This window comes from Oreochromis niloticus, linkage group LG16 (genome assembly GCF_001858045.2).
Source record: "Oreochromis niloticus isolate F11D_XX linkage group LG16, O_niloticus_UMD_NMBU, whole genome shotgun sequence".
Classification (NCBI taxonomy): Eukaryota; Metazoa; Chordata; class Actinopteri; order Cichliformes; family Cichlidae; genus Oreochromis; species Oreochromis niloticus.
Genome location: NC_031987.2, coordinates 33603883 through 33623324, shown reverse-complemented (window position 1 = coordinate 33623324; position 19442 = coordinate 33603883). Strand labels below are relative to the sequence as shown.

Below are 19442 nucleotides of genomic sequence, written 5' to 3'. Positions count from 1 at the left end.
CGACAATGAATGAACCCTAACCCTGGTACAGGTGGAGAAACTAGGTGTTGTTTTAGGCTTTCAAAAGCAGTTTAACACCTGGGAGTCCAAATGAATTTTGTTTCTTTATGCTTCAAGGCATTCAGTGGTTCTGTGAGCTGTGAGGACTGGGGCAAAAATTGTTGGTACCACCCATGCCATTCCCAGGAACACCTCCAGCTACTTTATGTTTCAAGGAGAAGGGAAATCATTTTTTTCAGGATTTTTCAGGATCCACTTCCACCCCTGAAGAAGAAACTGTGTGTCCCAAAAACCTAAGGTAGGTCCAAAAAAATCTTTTATGTGCCCGTTTGCTTGCCAAGGTGGTTCGACAATGAGGTGCCTCTTCTGTCTCTTCTGGGGTGCCAGTCAGGTTTCTCTGCAGACACATAAGATGAACCCTAGTTTTTTTGCAAACCATACACAAGGGATGCTCAAGCTCTTCCAGACCACTCTAAACATTAAACGAAATCCAGCTCAATATATGTTGTAATCACCAAGCGATATATTTAACACTGAAGTTCTCAGCTCATAACAGGGGCTCATACATCTCAGTTAACAACACAAAACAAAAGAAACAAACAAACCAAGCAAACCAACAAAAGATTTTCAGTCTGGGTTCCCTGTCAATCCCTTAGTTTATTCTAGTCAGTTTAAAGCAAAAGAAAAGTACACACGAACTCCCCTTCAGATGTCCCACTCACCATGAAGCTCCACCAGGACGTGGAGATTCCGTAGAATAGTTTGTAATCTCCTTCCCATTGTTTAAAATCTTCATAACAATAACCTTTTTAATCTGCCATGTGTAGATATAGGGAATACTTATGGCACCGAGCTGAAATGAAACATTTAGGTGCACTGCGCCAATCCGACTGTCACACACTGTGTCCCAACATGCTTTCTTATATACAGTTGACCAAATTTCTGCATAAGTCTCTAGATGCATTTAGATTTGTTAACTTACAGTGTACTGAAAAAAATCAGTAAAAGGATCTTGAAATAAATGTGTCAGGGTCCTGGGTCATTTGACCCAGTGTTATGTGTTTTTTGGGTCAAGTTTATTCTGTGAATTATGGTCTTCTGTTTGTATTATATTTTAAGTCTCTGTTCTGTTTCTGTCCTAGTTCTCAGGTTTTATATTTTGAGCTCCTTCTGTGTCTCTGTGCCTGTCCTACGTCTCTGTGTTCCCTCTCTGTTGCCATGTCTGTGCATACCTGTTGCATTTCCGGTTTTACTTTGATAATCCCTGTCCTGTGTGTGTATAGTGTGTGTAGTTTTGTTTCCCCTTGTCTTGGCAATCGTGGCTCAGGAGTTGGGAGTTTGCCTTGTAATCGGAAGGTTGCCTGTTCGAGCCCCGGCTCGGACAGTCTCGGTCGTTGTGTCCTAGGGCAAGACACTTCACCCGTTGCCTACTGGTGGTGGTCAGAGGGCCCGGTGGCGCCAGTGTCCGGCAGCCTCGCCTCTGTCAGTGCGCCCCAGGGTGGCTGTGGCTACAATGTAGCTTGCCATCACCAGTGTGTGAATGGGTGGATGACTGGTTGTGTAAAGCGCTTTGGGGTCCTTAGGGACTAGAAAAGCGCTATACAAATACAGGCCATTTACCATTGTCTTGTCTCGTTTTCCCAGCTGTGTTTCCCTCCCATTCCCTGATTGCTCCTGTGTGCCCTATGTTTTCTCCTGTTTGTGATTGGTACGTTTGTGTAACCTTCGTAAGTTTCTCCCTGCATGTCATTCTGTGAGTTGTGGTTTCGGATTCGTTTGTAGGTTTTCCCAGTTTAAGTTTTCCCATCGCCACTTCAGTCTGTATCCTCACCTTGTGAAAATAAAGTTTGCTCACATCCAAGCCAGTACCTGCGTTTGGGTCCTTCTCTCACAAACTCCACACGTCTGCTACTGCAGCTGTGACAAAATGTGTATTTAGTCATTAAATAATTCTGCCTCTTAATTGTGTAGCACTTCTAATCCTATAGATATTGTTTCTTTTAATAAAAAACACACACATCACGTTTGGTGGAACCCAAAATGCAGACTCACATAATGAAGTGAACAGACAAGAAACAAATCTTTATTTTTGGTGAAAAATTCATCGAAAAGTGGCAGAAACAATATCTAAAAAAATCAAACAGAAAAAACCACAAAGGAAACATGCAGTACAACACAATGATCAACGCATGCAAACAGAGTTTAAATATTGTGGAGACTAATGTGGGGAAAACAACACAGCTGGGGCAAAAGAAGAATTGGTGAAACTACCTAAATGATAACTAGACAGGGGAAATAAAACTTAATACCAAACCCAGGATACAACTATCTAGCAAAGTAAAAACAGAAATGAGTAACAATAACTAAACATGGAACACAGGCACAAAACTAAACTTGACAGAAGGAAGACACGGAAGGAAACAGCAGTGAAGACTAAACAACAGGGACCACAATGGAGAAAGGATTGAATAAAAGTCAGAGAATAAACTATAAAGATAACTACAAACAGAAACAAGAATGCAAAAGGTGATGAAACTAAAACTAAGATACCCTAAAAGTTGTTCTCTATCATATCGAGACTATCTCTCCACTGGGTTACATATTCCATATGTACGGGGTATGACGCCCCCCTTGGTCGTGGCGTGTGGATATTTCTTTAAGACACTCTGGCTAGCCCGGCCACACCCGACAGCTTACGTATAAAACAGCCGTGCAAACATGACACCGGTGATCGTTTGATCTCCACTTGAGTTGAGCGTGTGTGATGTACTGGTACCAACGTATGGCACCGTGTGTCTGGGGTTGTGTGTGCGTTGTGGCAGTGTGTCCATTAGGAGCTTGTTTTGGCAGCCTCCCTGGACGCTGCTTCTCCCCTAGTCCTGATCTCCCTTAGAAAGCTAGTGTCTGTGCTCGAGTGGCTTTGTAGGCTGTGTCGCCCTGGCGTATTGCCTGCATTCGCCAGCTTACATGCCAGTCGGACTTCGCTATGCTGCTTCTTCATCCGGCAAGTGAAAGTTCTCCAGCCTATTTTAGCCGGGATTTCTGTCTGGGGTATTGCCCGCAGCACGGGTTAACACGGCCAGCAGGACCCCACTCGTAGCTCAGCGGCTAGAGTGACGTTTAGTGACAACAAGCACATAGTTTCATCTATCAGCACTGTGGACATAAACAGTGAAGGGGGAATTAAGGTGGCAGCTCGTGCCGGCTTACCTGTTAGCTGTTTCCTGGTTAGCACATGGCCCCGCCCCCCTGCTTGGCCAGACGTATGGCAGCCCATACATCCCAAACTTGCTTGGAGTGTGGCATTTCCATGCCGTTAGAAGATGGGCATGAGCAGTGTGTGCTATGCCTGGGCCCGTATCATGCTTTGTTGGCCAGAGAAGCCCGTGACGCTTGGATGAACTGCTTTATCTTGCCAGCACGGACTGCACGGAGAGGCCCATGCTCGTTTTTTTGCATCCAAACGGGACGCCCATCCCCCATCTCATGTTTCTGAGCCCAAAATGAGGAAAATGGCTGCCACCACAGTGGAGGCAGGACATGCAGGCCCATGGGCTGGGTCCCCTCCCATTTCCTGATTTGCCAGGCCCCTCACACAGTGTTCCTTCCCATGGCCCCGCCTCTGAGCTTAAACCAGTGGAGGCTGATTAACAGGGGGAAGACGTTGATGAAGTGTTCGTCCTCTCCTCTGTTGACTGTCCCCTGGACTGCTCCCAGCTGGTTCCCCAGGCACGGTGTCAGGCCAGGTGGGTTTCTATCAGCTCATAGAAAAGGCATCCCGGGTACTTGAGATGCCCCTCCCCGAGGTTCCTGTCTCAGTACCCCCGAGGTTTGATGATGTCATGCAGCCTCAGCGCCTCCTATCGCAGGTGCCACTGCTGCCTGGTTTTCAGGTGTGCAGGCAATTTGAGGCCCCTGCCGACCTGCTTTGTTGGTCCCCTGCCTGTAAAAAATCTGATGCTATGCATGGCCGGGAGCAGATTGCTGTGGCCCCCTTCCCCCTCCTGGGGAGGGCTGCATGCCCTAACAGGGACATGAGGATGATGGATGCCCAGTTGGCTAAGTTGCACAGGGCTATGGCAACGCAGGCCTGCCTCTCCAATTCTACAGCCATTTTGTCGCTTCATGTACAACACTTGGCCCGTCAGTTGCAGGCGAGCTCGGGGGGACCTAGATGGTGTAGGGGAGCTGCTGTCTGCCTCCTCTCTCCTAGCCTCGCTTATGAAAGAGCAGGCCATTGCTACAGGCTGCTCCTTAGCCTCGTTCTAGGTAGCACATCGCCACCTCTGGCTGTCTCAATCCCAGCTCCAGATGGATGACCACCTGCCTTATGAGGCTGCCGGTTGACCCTACAGCCATGTTGGGCCCAGGAGCGACCCAGCTCCAGCTGCCCCCCTCCCTCCTGACATCTCTTGGAGGCAGGTCACCCAGCCCCCCTCCCTATCTACAGACCAGTGCAGGGTGGCTTGGTCAGCCGTGGGGGTGGATCCTTGGGTTATCACCTGGTTATCGCCACCATGACCCAGGGTTATCACCTGCAGTTTTGCCGCAGATCCCCTGTAACTACCGTCCCGACTTTCACCTCTGTGAGCGACCCAGAGCAGGCCCTGGTGCTGCGGGAGAAACTGGTGATGCTTCTGGCAAAGGGAGCCATACGGGAGGTAGACACTGGGGACAGCCAAGCGGGGTTTTTCTCCCACTGCTTCCTGGTCCCCAAGCAGGACGGGGGTCTTCGTCCCATTCTGAACCTCAGGGGCCTCAGTGGTTATCTCTGGCCCCTGAAGTGCAAGATGCTGATGGTCCCCAAGTGCGTCAGGCCATCAATGCGGGGGATTGGTTTGCCACGATTGATCTGAAGGACGCCTACTTCCAGATCCCTATCTGGCAGGGGCACTGCCGGTTCCTCAAATTTGGGTTTGAGGGGCAGATCTTCGAGTTCCGTGTCCTCCACTTTGGCATCTCCCTGGCACCCCAAACCTTCACCAGGTGTGTAGACGCAGCCTTTGCTGCTATGAGGCGGCGGGACCTCAGAATCTTGAATTAGCTGGTCTGCACCTCCTCAGTAGAACAGTCCCGCAGCCATATTGCCCTCCTGGTCTCCTATGTTCAGGCTCTGGGGCTCTGCCTGAATCCCAGAAAGAGCAGGTTGGAACATCTCAGAGCACCACCTTTCTAGGCATGCCCCTGGACTCCGTCAGGGCCTTAGTGTCCCTCATGCCAGAATGGCAGCGGGTCCTCAGGGTATGCCTGGACCCCTTTGGCCTCCACTCTCGGGTGAGCTGGGGCCTGTGTCTTGATATGCTAGAGAACGTACGGTTACATTGAAACAGCATTTCTGGTGGGTGGCCGCGGGTCTGGCGGCCTGCAGCTCTGGCGGCCTGCAGCTCTGGTGGCCTGCCACGAGTCCAGTGGCAGCAGCATAGCGGCTCAGGAGGCCATGAGTCTGGCAGCAGTGGCGTGCCACCTCCGGCGGCCTGCCACGGGTCCAGTGGCGGCAGTGTTGCAGCTCTGGTGGCCTGCCATGGGTCCAGTGGTGGCGGCGGCACAGCTCCAGTGGCCGCCCATCATGGGGGCGGCTGGGACTTAGGTACTGGCCGTGCTGGACGAGGGCGCCGTGCTGGACAAGGATGTGGATGACGTGCAGGCCCCTCCGGCACGCTGAACTCCTGCTCGGGCAGAGCGGGCTGCTCAGGCAGCGTGGCGACCTCCGGCTCATGCTGAGCAGGTCCGGGTGGCGCCGTAGCTGCAGGTGGTGGAGAGGATGGTGGTGTAGCAGCTGCAGGCAGGTGAGATGATGGTGGCCCAGCAGCTGCAGATGGTGAAGCAGATGACGGCTGGGGCTGTGCAGGGCAGACAGTCTGTTCCAGCCCAGGCAAACAGTCCTCTGTTGGCAGACTGAGCTCCTCTGAGTCTCCAGCAGAGGATAGAAGTGGCTGGGCTACAGGCAGGGCAGCTAACTGTGCTACAGGCTGGGCAGCTTTCCCTGCATCTGTTCCAGTTTCCCTGGTAAAGGCACTTGCCATGCCACGCCGTCTCCGGCCACCGGCCATGCCTCCCGCGGTGTTCCTTCGCCTCCGTCAGTGCCCAGTGGAGCATTGCTGGCCACACGACGGGCCTGAACTGCTCCACCTGCACTGCTTGTCACGTGGCCTCCTGAACTGCTCTGCTGGCACCGCTGGCCACTTGGATTAGTCCCTGTTTTTGGCCGCTGGTGTTAAGTCTGACCCCATGAATTACTTAGCTTCATCTGTTTTTTCCTGGTCAACCTCCCAAGTTTTCAGTTTGCGTGTCAGTCATGCCAGGGACAATGTAAAAGAGTTTTATACCTGATTTTTCTCCTCTGTCTTGCCTGACTTCCCCATTCCATCCTACTTTCATTTATATTAACATGTTACCTAAGGTCTGTGCCTCTCTGTCCTTGTCTGGATCTTGTTCTTGAGTCTACCAGTCCCTAGTTTAGCCATTCATAACAGTACAAGTACAGTCCACTAACCTACCTATTAACAATTCAACAGTAATCAGGCTATCAACTTGATTTTGTTAGGATGCCTGGGTCGTTGACCCAGAGTTTATTATATGATTTATCATTTTGGGTTTTTTTTTGAGTTCTATCTTTTGGTTTATGTCTCGGTGTGATCCTTAGTTGCTGTCTCCCCTGTCTGCTGTATCCCCACGTCCAGTCAGTGTCTGTCTGCCCTGGTCCCATGTCTCTGTTCCCTCTGGTGTAGTGCCTGCATGTGAGTCTGTGTCTTTTGTTCGGTCTGTGTTATGTGCTTCCTGTTTTACTTTGCCTTTGTTTGCCGCCGCTGAAGGGTCCGAGGGGCCCGTCCAGCCTTCTGTTCCCGCTGGGGGTTCTGGAGAACCGCACCAGCCTTTGTTCGTCTCCGCTGGAGGGTCCGAGGGGCCCGTCCAGCCTTCTGTTCCCGCTGGGGTTCTGGAGAACCGCACCAGCCTTTGTTCGTCTCAGCTGGAGGGTCCGAGGGGCCCGTCCAGCCTTCTGTTCCCGCTGGGGGTTCTGGAGAACCGCACCAGCCTTTGTTCGTCTCCGCTGGAGAGTCCGACGGGCCCGTCGAGCCTTCTGTTCCCGCTGGGGGTTCTGGAGAACCGCACCAGTCTTTGTTCGTCTCCGCTGGAGGGTCCGAGGGGCCCGTCCAGCCTTCTGTTCCCGCTGGGGGTTCTGGAGAACCGCACCAGCCTTCTGCCTCCGCTGGAGGGTCCGAGGGGCCCGTCCAGCCACCTGCCTCCGCTGGAGGATCCGAGGGGCCCGTCCAGCCTTCGTCGCTGCAGCGCCACCACCTGCGGCTCCCACGCCGTCGCCTGCAGCACCACCACCTGCGGCTCCCACGCCTGGTTCGGCCTCTGAGTCTTCACCCTCGTCTGGTCCGGCTTCAGCCTCTGCGTCGCCTGGTCCGGCCTCCGTGTCTTCGGCTTCAGCTTCGCCTGGTCCAGCTTCAGCCACGGCTTCAGCTTTGCCTGGTCCTGCCTCACTCTGTCTAGCTTCGTCTGCGCCTGAGGTCTCCATGCCGTCTGGTCCTGCCCGGCCTGCTCGTCTTGCCCGGCCTGCTCGTCCTGTCCGGCCTGCTCATCCTGCATGTCCTGTCCGGCCTGCTCATCCTGCACGTCCTGTCCGGCCATCTTCCAGGCTGTTGGCTGGACATCGTCGTTGTCGTCGCCGGCCTCCTTCCAGGCCTCTGATTGGATGTCCTCGTCCTGTCCGGCCACTTTCCAGGCCAATGGCTGTCATCACCATCATGGACAGCCCCCTGAACTGCGTCGCCGCCGGTGCCTCCCGCCCGGCCGGCCTCCTGACCTGCTCCGTCGCCGCCGGTGCCTTCCACCCGGTCGGCCTCCTGAACTGTTTTCTGGGCTCTTGGGCCGTCAGCCTCCGGGCCGGCCCCCTGAACTTTGTGGACACTGTTTTTCCTGGCCACCTCCACCTGTCGTGAGCCTGTTTTTGTTCTGTTGTTTTCCGGGCTCCTGTGTTTGCATTTTTTTTTTTTTTTGTTTCAGGCTCCTTGTGGTTGGTTTGTTTTGGTCCCTCCGTCCTGAACCCCCGCCGCCCACCCTGGTTGGGTTGTTTTGTTTTGTTTTGGTGTTTCGGGTTGGCCTGTCTGGAAGCCAGCCCTTTGGGGGGGGGGGGTACTGTTAGGATGCCTGGGTCGTTGACCCAGTGTTTATTATATGATTTATCATTTCTGGGGTTTTTTGAGTTCTATCTTTTGGTTTATGTCTCGGTGTGATCCTTAGTTGCTGTCTCCCCTGTCTGCTGTATCCCCACGTCCAGTCAGTGTCTGTCTGACCTGGTCCCATGTCTCTGTTCCCTCTGGTGTAGTGCCTGCATGTGAGTCTGTGTCTTTTGTTCGGTCTGTGTTATGTGCTTCCTGTTTTACTTTGATGGTCTTTGTCTTATCTCAGTGTGTTCAGTTTACGCTTCCTTGTCTCGTCAGTTCTGATTTGTCCCAGCTGTGTTTCCCTCCTGTTACTCATTCCCTGATTGCTCCCTCTGTGTATTTAAGCCCTGTGTTTCTCCATGTCCGTGTCGCGATCTACCGTTCATTTTGCTGTGTGTTCCGTCTGCCTGTTTCATGTAAGTTTATTTTGTATTTTTGGGGTTTTTGTTACTTTTTGCCATCCAGCATTAAAGCTGAGTTTTTTGAAATACACTTTTGCCTCCGAGCGTCTGCACTTTGGGTCCTCCTTACCACCACTCCTGCCTGCACACAGCCTTAACCTAACAGATTTTAATATTCCTACCTAATTATATTTGGTACTAATGCTGTCTTGAAAGCAATCAACAAATAAAATGTGCTTATACTTCAAGGTCACATTTTGTCTATTAAACTTTATCTATTATATTAATAGATGTTCAAATCTCTTGCATCCCCATTATTTAATTGCAAATTGCACAAAGGTAGCTAGTAATGCAAAAACAAAGAAAATCCTCTCACTGTTGCTATCTTAGCTCAATTTGAATCCGATGCCTGTAATATAATGCCAAAGTTAGGGGAAGGATAACTGTCTCTGGATACGTTGAAATGTCAAAAATCTGGTTCAGCACATATAACATGCAGCTAAATTATAGAAACACATCTCCTAAATGGAATCATTAGTTTCTGTACTGAAACAGAGCTTAACAGAGGATACAGTCATAACAGGTAAATACAGCTACCACTATTTATCCTTATCGCTGTGCTGGTCAGGTACTGCATAACCTGATTTGGTAACGGCCCATGACTATTCAGTGTTTTTAGTGTTCTTTGGGCAGTATGATGGTGGCTGTAATTCAAAACACTACTCTGTCTCTTGACACATTCTCAGTCATCCAGGTAACATTTCATCACCCAAGTGACTTTTCAGATGACAATTTCAGATCAGTGCAGGTTTCCCCAACCTTATAAACAGTATTTGCATAATAACTTAAACTAGCACCACTGATGAACAATGGGCTGTGAGGTCAGTGTTTTGATCATTAATTTGCAAATTGTCATGACCATTGATCTGTGAAAAATGATCAATGACCATGAATACCATTTACAGAGAGTTGGGGAATGGCTGCAATCACAGCACTGTAAGATGGTGAAAGATGAACTCTTTGGCCCCCTCCTTGATTCAGAGATGGTCTTTCCCTTTTCATGTAAATAGCCTCCTTGACTCCTTTATGTAAAAACACTGTGGAGTTCTGGCCTAACAAGTTAACTCTTCTGTGTTTGCCATCCACTTAGCAAGAGGTTGTTTGGTTTCCCCCATGTATAAATCGCGGCAGTCCTCCTGGTACTTAACAGTGTACATTATATTACTCTGTCCCGGGGGACCCGATCCTTGGGGTAGTCACAGTTTTGGCGCAACGTCTTTTGGGGGTGTGAAAGGCTATATAAATAAAATCACCCCACTGTCCAGTCTTTGTTACCCTGAAAGATACTGAAAATGGCATTTCATGTATTATTACACTCAATTTGCTCCTCTCAAAATATAAAAAAAGAAAAAAAAATCACACTCTAGATCTGTTGTTTGATCATTTCAAACCATGAGGTGGTAATGTATTGATGTCACTGAGTTGTTCAGAGAGCGGGCTCAAGAGTGACATATAAATAAACAAAAGTAAAAAAAACCCAAAAACAGTCCTCTTTTACTTCCAGCACGGAGTGAGAAGACACTGCTGGCATGTGGACTGTCTGTCAAATATCTGAGCGAACACTAATGTCAAGGCAACACACTGATCAGTGCGTTTGCCAGTTAGGTAGTTAGCTAATGGTTACAGATAGCCAAAATGCTCACCCTTGTTTTTTTGCTCCTAATGAGGAATTTCTGATGTTTTGCATTGATTTCCTCAGTAATCGCAGTGCTAATGTAAACTTTGAAACCCTTGGTCATCTGCTTTCTGGTTGGCTGACCTTCACAAGTATTCCCTCCACCCCCACCCCCTCCGCTTCTTCTCCGCTTTTCTTGGGTCAAACACTTTGACCGCAAGAAAAGTCAAAGTGGGAAAATTTGTGTATTTGTGACCTTTTTTTTCTCACAGTTCTGAAAAAAAAATTTAAAGACGTCACCTGTTTTGTGCTTATTTTTTCCAGTGGCCCTAATCCACTTCCGGAGAGATTGAACACACCTGGTAACACAGGTGAATTATATTAGACTAATGAGATAGGGGAATCAAAACTGAACGCACACTGGACAAAAAAAGACTATCATAATATTACAGGCAACACGCAAACACAGCGACAGAGACCAAGGTTTAAAACTTACTTGACGCAGGGAAGAAGTAAATAAACACAGAGACATGATTGAAGAGACAAGACAAACTTAACATGACTACAAAGAGATAAACCGGACAGAAACAGGGATGTGACGGGAGAAACAGACAGGGACCCATGGAAACATGAGCTGCCAAAGTTAAGCAGGAAAGAGAAACGCTGACTTGACACTGAGACATAAGTAAACAAATACAGAGTGTAACTGACGCATGACGGACCCGACCACGTTTGAACACTTTTCAGCATTTTTATTTCCGGTTGTCATCTTAGCACACACACACACACACACACACACACACACACACACACACACACACACACACACGTTTTTCCTACATCGTGGGGTCCACTGAGTGACAGGTACCTGATGGGATCCACCCTTTCCAAAGGGTGTAAAGACATGATTTTCACTCCTAAATTCATAATAAATTCATCTAAACTTGAAAATGACTTGAAAAGTCAAAAACTCTCAAATAAATTTTAAACCTGAATTTTTGTTTTAATGGGGACCAATCATATTTTGTGTAATTCACAGTGGGGACCAGTCATAACCTATCTACTGATACTGGGGGCCAGTCATACGTCTATGAGCATACAGTCAACAACACTGAACCATGAAATTTAACCTGTGTTGGGCAGAAACCTTACTATCAGATCACATAATGACTGAGACCCTGAATTGGTGTGGATGGATTGCTTTATCAATCTCATCCTGACTGCCAGATACTTATTTAAAAAAAAAACGGATTCTAAAATATTATAGTTAGGAAATTATGAAATTACACAAACACTATTTATGAACTCTTTTACTTTGTATGATTGAACATATGCAAATAAAATAATTTTAAATCAGTTCAGTTTGTCAGTTGATTTTCATCAGAGATCTCGCAAAAGTTCAAACTGGTGGGTAACAGATATCTCAGAAAATGTCAGAGCACTTTTGCAAATATGTGATGTCTTGATAAACTGAGCAGATATTTGAAGTTTACACAGCTACATTCTCACCTGAAAATATCTTAAAATTTTATTTTGTGACCCAGAAAGAGTAATATTAAAACTAAGCCTTCGAATTGGCTCGTCATCTGGCCTGGCTCGTCACCTATCCCAGAATTCATAGCGCGGCCCAGCCAATTCCAGTTTACAACAGCGGCAGCTACTTAGGTTTAATATTTCTATACTTTCTGTGTCAGTCTCTGTGACCATGTGTCGTCCTCCGCTCCTCTCTTGTGTGGTGTCCCACAGGGCTCAGTTCTAGGCCCCCTCCTCTTCTCTTTATATCTGCTTCCTCTTGGTTCTGTACTGAGAAAGCACGGCATTGCTTTCCACTTTTATGCTGATGACTGTCAGATCTATGTCCCTCTAAAGAAAAAAGGCAATTACCTTACACAGCCATTACTTCAGTGTCTCGATGACATTAAGGCTTGGATGTCTGTTAACTTTTTAAAATTCAATGAAAAAAAGACCGAGGTGATGGTTTTTGGTAGCCCCAGTATGTTAAACCAGCTGTCACAAACCTGGGGGTCAAAGTGCACTGTGATCTGAAGTTTAATAATCAAATTAAGGCAGTGGTAAAATCAAGCTTCTTTCAGCTCAGGCAGCTGGCAAAAATAAAGCCAATTCTTTCACGGCAGCACTTTGAGACAGTGATCCACGCCTTTGTTAGCACTCGGCTGGATTACTGTAATGCACTTTATATTAGGGTCAGTGCATCATATATTACCCATCTACAGAGGGTGCAAAATGCCGCAGCTTGTCTTTTAACTCGCACACGAAAGTTTGAGCACATTTCCCCTGTTTTAGCTTCACTTCACTGGCTGCCCATTTCTTTTAGGATTCATTTTAAAATTCTTTTATTTGCTTTTAAAGCTCTCCATGGCCTAGCCCCATCTTATCTCTCTGAGCTGCTACAGCCTTATACACCCACCCGCTCTCTCAGGTCAGCTGATCAGCTGCTCCTGAATGTACCCAGGACTGAGCGTAAACTTAGAGGAGATCGTGCTTTTGCTGTAGCAGCTCCAGAACTGTGGAACAAGCTCCCTTTAGAGATTAGACAGGCCACTGCAAAGGCAGAGAACAGACTTGAGCAAGGAACATGCATGACCGGATCAACAATAGATAGAGTCGGAGGCACCAGGCTAGCAATCTTGTCCAGAAAAAAGGTAACAAACTTATTGCACATAGCCTCAGAGGATGGCAAAAGGTCGTAACCCTTCATGTTAAGTACAGAATTTATAGTATTGTATAAAACACGAGCGTCAGGTGAGTTGGCCAAAATAAGTTGAGAAAAGTAGATGTTTATCGTCCGTAACTGCCCTCTGATGAGCTTCTAGGGAGACATGCAACCTATCTTTTTTCCACCGTCTTTCACATCTCCTACATTGTCTTCTAATTGCTCAGGTACGATCAGTTAACCATGGACTAGTCTTGGGATTACGTTTTCTTAGCCTCAAAGGGGCAGCAACATCAAGCACAGGTTTACAAGCAAAGTCAAAATACAAAAGTGGGTCCTCTGCGGTGGATAACTCAGGGGGATAAGACATAAATTTGTGAAATAATATGGAAAACCGTTCGGCAGTATCAGAGCCAAGGGCACGATAACATCGAACAGATACAGCCCGATTTGCCAAAGCGTTAGAATGAGCAATGTCAAATAAGATAGGCATGTGGACAAAGAATACTACATCTTCGACATGTACATTGCAAACAGATACACCATATTATAAATCCAAGTCCGATGTGTGACCACGTTCTTGAATGGCACCATTAACAGACAAAATTAAAAGAGTTCACTAAGTATATTTTGGGGGCCGATAAATAAATGCACACAACAGCGAAGGCAAGTGGGCCAGTTCACACAAACAGAGTTCAAAACTGGTGTAGTGAGACAGTGGGAACAGCTGCTTCAGGTCCAAATGAGCCTTAAAAACAGCAGCAAGCCCTCCTCTGCGACCAGAAGCTCTTGGAACATTAAAAAAGGTACAGCCAGCCGGTACTAGTTGAATGAAGCCACTTAACTCACTGGGAGGAATCCAGGTTTCAGTCAGGAAAAGCAAATGCAGAACATGGGAAAGAAAAAATTCCTTCAACATGAAAGTCTTGTTTGCCACCGACCTGGCATTTATTAGACCCAGCCTGAGAGGAGCTGGGTCCAAAACTTCCGAGGCATTAGCAACCAGATCCACTGGTTGAAGGTTTGTTTGGTCAACTCCACGCTAGCGCAAATGTCGTAAAGGAGGGAGTTTTGCAGGACTACTTTTGGGAGACCCAACAACAGGAACCAACCAGGAGTCCACCGGGTCCAAGGCACGCAAAGGCACCAAAAGTCGCGGACAAGAACGGTGAATGAAGCAGGGCTCATAGGGAAAATAAGAAATCCAGGATTTCAGCTTGACAAGACGACCGTCGCGGTTAACCCATCTCCTGCGTCGCTTCTGCAAATCCGGTGACAGTGGTAGGGAACGCCAGTACGGTGGTACGGTTCCAGATAGGAAACACTTATTTCAATAAGGCCTGGCAATAATAAGACAATATAGGACAGACATAAAGCGCAAAGTTAGCTAAAAACAATAAAACAAAACAAATAAAGGAGAGCGATAGACGGTGTGCCAAACACACAGGCGCCATCTTGAGAAGGACCACAATGTACCCCAAGTCCTCTTCTTTGATGTTCCTAAAATAGAAAAGAAAGTGACTTAATACAGTTGTAATAATTAATTTAAGATAAATTAAGACAAACTAAAAGGGTAGAAACTGCGTTTTTAGGGAAATCACTTTCAAATTTTGCACTGTTTCCTCTCAGCTGTTGAGAGTCCAGTTAAATCATGAATTTTCAGAATGTTAATAAAAGAAATCTGTCAGTGAACTGGCAAATTACACATTAGGTGCTTTATCACAGTTATCTGTGGATACATCCTAGTTCCATGAAACTGCCTACACCTTTCTATCATTTGCATCTTTTCCTTGCTTCTTAGTACCTCCCAAGTAGGATGGAGGATAAATACAAGAAAATGTAAGGAAACATCCATTTCTGACAAGTGAGGTAGCTGATCACAGCTGGATGAGTTGTTAGTCAGCTTTAACACACACACATACACACACAGACACATACACACACAGACACATACACACACAGACACATACACACACACACACACACACCAGCTTTTCAGCAGCGTCCTGCACACAACAACAAAAACCACAACAGGAACCAGTACACACCTTTATGCAGTGGAGGCGTGATGAGCTGATGCCGCTGAGGTGTGTCTGCCTCCCCTGCAGCTACAGACCACACCCCACCACACAGAGAAACAAACTGACTAAAAACAGGGGACCCTAGACCGTGGTCAAATGAGCCGTTATTTGTGAGCCAGCTGCCTTTAATCTGCAGCATAAATTTTCTTGCGCTTCTACACCTGCGCCTGTTCTCCTTCATTCCAGATCAAAAATATAGACTCACACATTGCATTGGGACAGCCTGGTTGCATCATATTCAAAAATTAATTAAAGATCCTCCTTGATAGTTGATGTGAAACTTTGAACACACTCCTCCTCTGGTCCACCTACTCTCTGTTTCATCTCTGTTGGCTGCAATATCCAACAAAAATTAAAAGACAGTTAGAGGACTATGCTCAAATTAATTTAGTAAAAAGGACTAGATGTTACAGTCCCTGATAATGCATTGCTTTATTTCTGTAGCAATAATGGGTGTACCCAGGTACGCTAAAAGCGCTGGGTACTGCTGGTATGAGGCGCTAACCCACACCAGCCCCGTTAGGGTCTATTCCCTCCTGTCAGCAGTCTTTCCAGGCTGTCATCTGGTCTTTCCCTGACTCTCAGCTGCCCTTTCGCAGCAGTCACTGGATCACTCCAGAGTTCTGATTCTGCTCCACCTACTGTACCTCCGGGCCAAGTTTCATCTGAAACTGCTTTCATACTCCTAAGAAATTAAAGCACAAGTCTGCTCATATTCAAAAATGTATTAAAAATCATCTGTGATAGCTAACATGAATCTCTCAACAGATTTCTCTTCTTTGACACCCACACTACAGGGAGTGCAGAATTATTAGGCAAATGAGTATTTTGTCCACATCATCCTCTTCATGCATGTTGTCTTACTCCAAGCTGTATAGGCTCGAAAGCCTACTACCAATTAAGCATATTAGGTGATGTGCATCTCTGTAATGAGAAGGGGTGTGGTCTAATGACATCAACACCCTATATCAGGTGTGCATAATTATTAGGCAACTTCCTTTCCTTTGGCAAAATGGGTCAAAAGAAGGACTTGACAGGCTCAGAAAAGTCAAAAATAGTGAGATATCTTGCAGAGGGATGCAGCAGTCTTAAAATTGCAAAGCTTCTGAAGCGTGATCATCGAACAATCAAGTGTTTCATTCAAAATAGTCAACAGGGTCGCAAGAAGCGTGTGGAAAAACCAAGGCGCAAAATAACTGCCCATGAACTGAGAAAAGTCAAGCGTGCAGCTGCCAAGATGCCACTTGCCACCAGTTTGGCCATATTTCAGAGCTGCAACATCACTGGAGTGCCCAAAAGCACAAGGTGTGCAATACTCAGAGACATGGCCAAGGTAAGAAAGGCTGAACGACGACCACCACTGAACAAGACACACAAGCTGAAACGTCAAGACTGGGCCAAGAAATATCTCAAGACTGATTTTTCTAAGGTTTTATGGACTGATGAAATGAGAGTGAGTCTTGATGGGCCAGATGGATGGGCCCGTGGCTGGATTGGTAAAGGGCAGAGAGCTCCAGTCCCACTCAGACGCCAGCAAGGTGGAGGTGGAGTACTGGTTTGGGCTGGTATCATCAAAGATGAGCTTGTGGGGCCTTTTCGGGTTGAGGATGGAGTCAAGCTCAACTCCCAGTCCTACTGCCAGTTTCTGGAAGACACCTTCTTCAAGCAGTGGTACAGGAAGAAGTCTGCATCCTTCAAGAAAAACATGATTTTCATGCAGGACAATGCTCCATCACACGCGTCCAAGTACTCCACAGCGTGGCTGGCAAGAAAGGGTATAAAAGAAGAAAAACTAATGACATGGCCTCCTTGTTCACCTGATCTGAACCCCATTGAGAACCTGTGGTCCATCATCAAATGTGAGATTTACAAGGAGGGAAAACAGTACACCTCTCTGAACAGTGTCTGGGAGGCTGTGGTTGCTGCTGCACGCAATGTTGATGGTGAACAGATCAAAACACTGACAGGATCCATGGATGGCAGGCTTTTGAGTGTCCTTGCAAAGAAAGGTGGCTATATTGGTCGCTGATTTGTTTTTGTTTTGTTTTTGAATGTCAGAAATGTATATTTGTGAATGTGGAGATGTTATGTTGGTTTCACTGGTAAAAATAAATAATTGAAATGGGTATATATTTGTTTTTTGTTAAGTTGCCTAATAATTATGCACAGTAATAGTCACCTGCACACACAGATATCCCCCTAAAATAGCTAAAACTAAAAACAAACAAAACTACTTCCAAAAACATTCAGCTTTGATATTAATGAGTTTTTTGGGTTCATTGAGAACATGGTTGTTGTTCAATAATAAAATTATTCCTCAAAAATACAACTTGCCTAATAATTCTGCACTCCCTGTATAAGTGTGCAATTTCATCTCAATCCACCACAGAGTTCTGGAGAAAATAAGATTTTTCTGGTCAAATTCAACATCATCAGTTCATTATAACGTCACATAAAAAATTCATTAAAAAACATGATTTTTAACATGAAATTGTGAGCTGGATACTCCTCTACATGTGTGCCAACTTTCATCACAAAATGCTGCGAGATTCCAGTGAAATGAAAGGACATTTCAACTCAAATTCAACAACGTTATTTTAATTATTAATTACATTTCATTTAATAAATTTAATTATTATTATTTAATTTGATTGTTGACATGAAGTTCTCCACAAATTTGTCTTCTCTGCAACTCACACTACATGTCTGCAAAGTTTCAGCTCCAACCACTGCAATATTTCTCTTTTTTGCCTTTATTGGACCGTGAAGTCCAGACAGCAGGAAAGTGGTGTTGAGCACCCCAGTACAGGAAGTATGGGTCGGCTGCCTGTTTATAGACTCCAAATCTCTGATCCTATCGGTCTTATCCAGCAAAAAGTGCAGAGCTTACATGAAGCCAATGTGTGACGGGACTTGGCCAATTGTAACTGCCTGAAAAGCCCTCTAGGGCTGCTTCCTCTGATACAAACCAAAATGTTAGTAGCCTTGCAGGCCCAGCATCTCCCCTGTAGCTCGGTGCACTTGGTAACTAACTGGGCTAAATTTAGTGGCTTGGAAAACAGCCCTAACAGTCTGTTTTAAAGAGCAGTAGTTCTGCAGTGTTTCATCTTTTGAGTATAATATTTCCCAGCACTTCTGAGGGTTGTTATCCATGTTTCTGGTTCTGCAGGATGTGATAAAGGACAGCGGAAGACAGAGAAAATAAATATACACTGGATAATGAGAGGAGAGGCAACAGGTGGTGAAAGTTTTGATGTCAACTATCAAGAATGATATTTAATAAATTTTTGAATGCGATTTGATTGTATTGTATTGCCCGTATTCAATTTCAGCATAATTGTCCTTTTGCAGCCAATAGAGATGAAACTTAGACGTAGAGTAGGTGGACCAGAGCAGGAACGTGTTCAGAATTTCACATCAACTATCAAGGATGATCTTTAATGAAGTTTTGAATATGATGCAACCAGGCTGTCCCAATGCAATGTGTGAGTCTAGCTAAACTCTTTCTGCACTGAAACACTGAAGATGTTCTATCGGATCAGCTGCTCTGTGCTGAAGTCTGGTGGGGAGCATCCTTGTTTCTGACAAGGATGTGGTAGAAAGATGCACACTAAAGACCTTAAAACCATCCTGAACAACTCTGATCACCCACTTTATGGAACAAAAAAACCCATCAGTACTGGAAGACTCGTCATCTCTTTGTTCTCGTTGTTGTAAAAAAGAGAGATTCAGAAAATTATCTGCAGGTTCTTCAGTTCTCATTACAAATGGCAGATAAGCTATGAATTTCCCTCTGGGATCATAAAATCTATTCTTATTCTTTTTATTGTATATAAGGCATTGTCTTGCAAATTGCTGCATGTTAGACTCCACAGTTAGATTATATGTTATGATATGTGTTGACATGAACTGGAATTTGTGGTTGGAAGCAGGAATTTTCCTTTTAATGCCATTTGGAAGTAATAGAAAAAGTAACTCATATAGACAAAGTCAAAGGGCTTTTACTCTGAAATGCAAAATCAGACGGACTTGATATTAACAGGATACCACTGTGAGGTTGTGTGGTGTTGATATGCGCTGCAATTAGCCTGTGGAAACAGGAATCTTCCTTTTAACAGCATTCCTAAGTCACTAAAAGAGTAGGTTATATATGGGCAATTTCAAACGGCTTTTATTTTGGAAGGTAAAATCAGACTGACTTGATATTTACATGCAACCATTGTGAAGTTGTATGCTGTAAATATAGACTGCAATTATCCCGTGGAAACATTATTTTTTCTTTTAAAAGCATTCTGAAGTCTTCAAGCGATCACAGGCTAAATAACCGCTGGCGACATGAAGATAAACCTTCAGGGAGTTAAAAGATTACCAGTAAGAGTGAAGAATGCCTCAGATTGACATTCTGAGAAATACAGAGCTGCATATTACATATTGAAATAA

At 46.1% G+C, this 19442-nt stretch overlaps 1 protein-coding gene across 1 annotated transcript in view; it reads left to right on the top strand.

The window, feature by feature from the left end:
• Nucleotides 1-19292: 19292 nt before the first annotated feature.
• The window catches only part of sctr (secretin receptor), a 40246-nt gene continuing 40096 nt past the window's right edge, over nucleotides 19293-19442 (top strand). The window contains exon 1 of the mRNA XM_019353446.2: nucleotides 19293-19373. The gene's annotated coding sequence lies outside the window, so the exon portion shown is untranslated. The remainder of the gene's footprint in view (nucleotides 19374-19442) is intronic.